Raw genomic sequence first — 4,553 nt, 5'->3', positions numbered from 1 at the left:
TGGGATTAATATTCTCTTTTTCGGGATGTATGACAACCCTACAAATATAGCACTACTCATTTTAGTAACGTAGAGAACATGTAAATCCCAAAGAAGCCCAGCAAATAAAATAATATTAATTACTAACACAAAAGACGTGAATGGGAATGCATTCAGTGCAATCTTACCTTATAGCTTGGATTCTCTTCTTCAGCCTCCAGAATCGAGCCTCGAATTCTCGATGTTTTTGAGCTTTCTTTTCTGTATGCGCCATCCAATTATTGTGTCTTTTTCTCTATATTTGCGGAGGTCACTTCTTAGTTTATTGATTTGACATTCTTGTTCTTCCAATCTAACTTTCTGTGTCTTGCATTCACCAGACAAGCCAAGAAGCTCATTTGCTACGTGTTGTGAATAATGCCTTTCTCTTTCTTGTATGTAAGAAATTGACTTGCAATATCCTAGTAAGCATGTGGCGCCATCACCTGCAAAACGTAAGACAGTTGTGGGATTTGAAAAGGGAGGATGTGAAGCAGTACAAGGGTCAATAAGATAGATGGAGCCATCACACCAAAGGTCTATGTGTTGCTTCCCCCGACAACCTCATATGATCCTTAACATCTGATGAGAGCAATAGTTGTCCACTTCAAGGAGTGGTGAAAATTTGGAATGAGCTTAAGTAATTGGCCCAACTTGATATGAAGTGGTGCTTGCAAGAGTTCATCATCCCAATCATTGCCTTCTAATTGCTAGCTATTGTTGAGGCCGTGTAGATCCCTCCGGCACTGCTGTGGACTACTTCTGGACAGCTCGAAAGAACTTGCAATCACTAACATTTTTCGGAAAGTGAACCACATGTGAGGTTTTCGCCCCGCAGCCTGCTTGCTCCTGAACCTAAGGGGTATTTTGATGCCGCACTTCTTCCTGGCTGGCCAATCAATACTAGCTTGATCTGCTGCCTGAGCTAGCGATTGACTCTTCTTACCCGAGCGCATCACCACCACGCAAACCTCTGGATCTTCCTGCTCAGAAAGAGACTTAATTTGGACCGTGGATACACTTGGATGCTTCCTTGCGGCCTTTTCTTGTCTCTCTGCCTTCCTGCGGTCATACTCCTATGCCTTTGGGCACTTTGATCACCAATGCCCTTCCTCTGTGCTGAACAAACAGACGTGCGATCTTTTGCCGCCTCGGCCACCCTGACCCCGACCACCACGGCCTCCTCCTCGACCACCCTGGCCTCCACTGGAGTAGCCATAAGCATTATCGGAACCACTCGCTATTTGAGAAAATGCCACCGCAGGATCTTTTTCCTCTTTATCCTTCCATTGAATTGGGCCTCTAGCCCATTGACCTCTCCCATTTTAATAACAACAATTACTGGTATTGTGAGAATTACATGTCGAGCACTAGACCTCTTTCAATGACTTAGCAGTCGAGGATTCCCTAGACACCGTCGTGCTAACCTTCCCACCCTTGTGGGTCTTCTTGGGTGGTCACTTTCACCGATTCAGCATCCGAATCTTCGCAACAGCTACTGTCAGAAGAATCTTCATCTGAACTCTCCTCATCCAAATCTTGAGAGATACTGTGCTTTCTCCCATAAGATGAGCTTTTTCCTGACTTCTTTATGGATTTTTGCCTGTTGGACGTGTCTTTATCCTCAAGGGATTCTCTAGCCAAGATTGCCCTCGCATCACATCTGGTAGCCCCGTGGCAACCTTATCCACAGTCGCTAAGGCTGTTCAGAGATCCTTAGACAAGCCCTTGAGAAAATTATCGTTAAGCACCTCCTATGCTGGATGTTGGTTTTGAGGAACCCGCCTGCAACATGACCCGAAACCGAGCTGCATAATCCTCCACTGTGTGCTTGCCTTGCTTAAGCACACGCAGCTTCTCCAAATTCTAGGCGACAGTCTTTTCCACTCGAAAGCGTCACGCGAAAGCTATCCTCACCGCATCAAAAGTCTGAAAATGATCCATAGGGTATTTCGCCAACCATTAGGAATCCTTCCCACTCAGAGTGGACTCAAACACAGATTCCATACATAATTGATCCAGTGGGGGCGGCACATTAATATTGTATGTCTTCTCAAACTTCCGAATGTGAGCATCCAGATCCTCAAAATATTTCCCGTAGAACTTTGCATACTTAATCTGTCCATGTGACTGGGCCATCTACGGTGTGGGGAAAACTACCAGTGGTGGCTGTGTTGGTCCCGAGAACAGTTGCTGAACCGCAGTAGTTGGGGAACGCGGTGGAGTTAACGGCTGCCTCTCCACCTACGAAACACGGGAAGGGGGTAGGAACGGCTGCGCTGCGCCGAGGATTGCTGCTGGGAGTGACATCCCACCCCGGAAACTGCAAAAGTAAGGAAGGCGAATCATCCGCCGCATCATCGCCATCATCCTTCGAATGATGATGTGACAGCCGCTCCGTACTAGGAACCACCAAATCAGGAGGTCCTTGAGAATGCGTGCACATGCATCGCATCATTAAGAGAACATCGTGGTCGCCCCAAGTGTATTACGTACTTACATCGGTACAATAATACGGGAATGATTACCCTCTTAGCATACATCGTTCATAGGAAAGATGACTTATAATGCTAAATGAATAGAAAAACTATACACAGTGCGACATGGTTAATGTTCGGCATACTACAGAATTATCGCATGAAACACAGATTGATTGATTGCTTGATTGCAATGAATACACATGCATATAGCCTTTTAAGAGTTACATAGTCACGTGATTCAAATAGGCGCGACCTCCTGTTTACACCCCTTGAGATCCAATAATTACTATTCATGTAGGTACGCATTGCTTTACACTCGCGGTCTAGACTCCAGACTTGCGGTGTGCGGTCCACATAACAATGGCTAGGTTTCTTGAAGGAGACTACAAATGGATGTCCAAACATACTCTAACTTGATTTCTAAAAGCTGTTTACAAGTTCATCAGTCGTCCCAAGACCATCCCTTATGGGAACATTCTCCATGAGCCTGCAAAGACATGTGCGAGGCATATTGTTACATCTCTTTATGATGAAACTCTCTAGAACATCATTACCGAAGGTATGCGGGTGGTTAGGTGGCCTATCCACCAGAGTGACTGTATTGGAGATTACAGTCATGTTGTCACCTTGCTCGGTTTGAGATGGGACTATTGGATTCACCTCCTCCTTTGTTTGTTCCTCAATCTTCAGATCCACCACCTCCTCTTCTTGTTCCTCAATGTTGAGATCCACCTCCTCCTCTGCTTGTTCCTGAATCTCGGTATCCACCTCCTCTTTTTGAGTGCTATCAATCTCTGAGGGTACCGGCTCTTTCTTTGATCTCTTTCTTCTTCCAATAACATTGGAAGAAACCATAGATTAATGGGCACCACTTCTATGGCCAGTATTGCCTGACCGATGGGAAGGGCATACGCAATCTCTGCAAAAAACATTGAATGGTGAAGAAGAAGGATGACACACACACCCTCCACTTGCCAACTTGAAAAGCAAACTTACTTTTTCTTGCAGCAGGAGGGGGTTTCTTCTTAGAAGGAATTAGCTCCATTTTTGCAAAGAACGCTTCCCTTGCAAGCCAAATCAATACCATGATTAAATCATTTTTTACATGAGCATGTGCACTGCTAGATCAATGTGCATGTAAACCTCTTGAATGGACATTGCATAGCCCATTTCACACTGCCTACCTAAACACATAAAGCTTGTGTCTAATGAAATTTTGAGCCCATGATGCCATTGTGGGGATCACCATTCTCAGAGCAAAACCTAAGTGTAGAACAAAAATAGTTAGAAAGATCTAGAAGGACCTGGATGTGTCTCGAAATCAGATCTGGAGAGATTTTGGAATATCTGAATGTCTAGAATCCTCAGTTTGAAAGGATTGGATGTGTCCAAAATTCCGTTCGGAAAGAACTGGAAATGACCCGGATGTGTCCGAAACTGTTCGAAAGTTAGATTAAGAAAATTTGGAGTCTTAAATCCGGAGGGATCCAGTTATATTTGGAATTCTGATCAGAATCGGATGTGTCCGGAGTTTAGATCCGGAAAGATCCAAAAGAGCTGAATAAGTCAAGAATCCAAAGTAGGATTAATATTCAGATGAGCAGAGAAATTGAGAATCCAAAATTCAGACCCAAAAATATATGGAATGATCCGGATGAGTCCAGATCTAGATGAGTTAGAATAAGTCCAAAATTTGGAGTCCAAAGATTATCTCGATGGATCTCTATATATGAGAAATCCGCAATTGAGATTTAGGGAGTATTTGGACGAATTCGGATACATCCAAAGTCCACATAGTTTTTGAAATTTTGTAGTTTCTGATATCCAGTAGAATCGGCTTTATTCTCTCTAGATCTCCCTCGGCTCCGGATTCCGACTCCGGATCTATGAGACGGTTCATGATTCCGGATCATCCCAACTTCGATGTTAGAAGGGAGTTGGAATCCAATGTTGGAAGGGAGTTGAAATCCGAATCTGAATCCAAAGTCAGAATGGAGGCGAAAATTGAAACGGCATTGGAAATCGGAATGGAGTCGAGAGTCAGAATCCAAATAA

At 44.1% G+C, this 4,553-nt stretch overlaps 1 long non-coding RNA gene across 1 annotated transcript; it reads right to left on the bottom strand.

Annotated features, from left to right (window-relative positions):
- Window positions 1-2,684: 2,684 nt before the first annotated feature.
- Window positions 2,685-4,095, bottom strand: LOC147620904 (uncharacterized). Its single transcript, XR_015270062.1, has 3 exons — window positions 3,495-4,095; window positions 3,125-3,417; window positions 2,685-2,985 (listed from the first exon to the last, which is right to left on the bottom strand). It is a non-coding gene; the product is annotated as an uncharacterized LOC147620904 (long non-coding RNA).
- Between the last annotated feature and the right edge of the window lie 458 nt (window positions 4,096-4,553).

The sequence above is a fragment of the Cibotium barometz genome, chromosome 31 (assembly GCF_041138505.1).
Source record: "Cibotium barometz isolate CiBa-2024 chromosome 31, ASM4113850v1, whole genome shotgun sequence".
NCBI lineage: Eukaryota > Viridiplantae > Streptophyta > Polypodiopsida > Cyatheales > Cibotiaceae > Cibotium > Cibotium barometz.
Note: the sequence above shows the minus strand (reverse complement) of the source record. Positions and strands in the feature narration are given on the sequence as shown.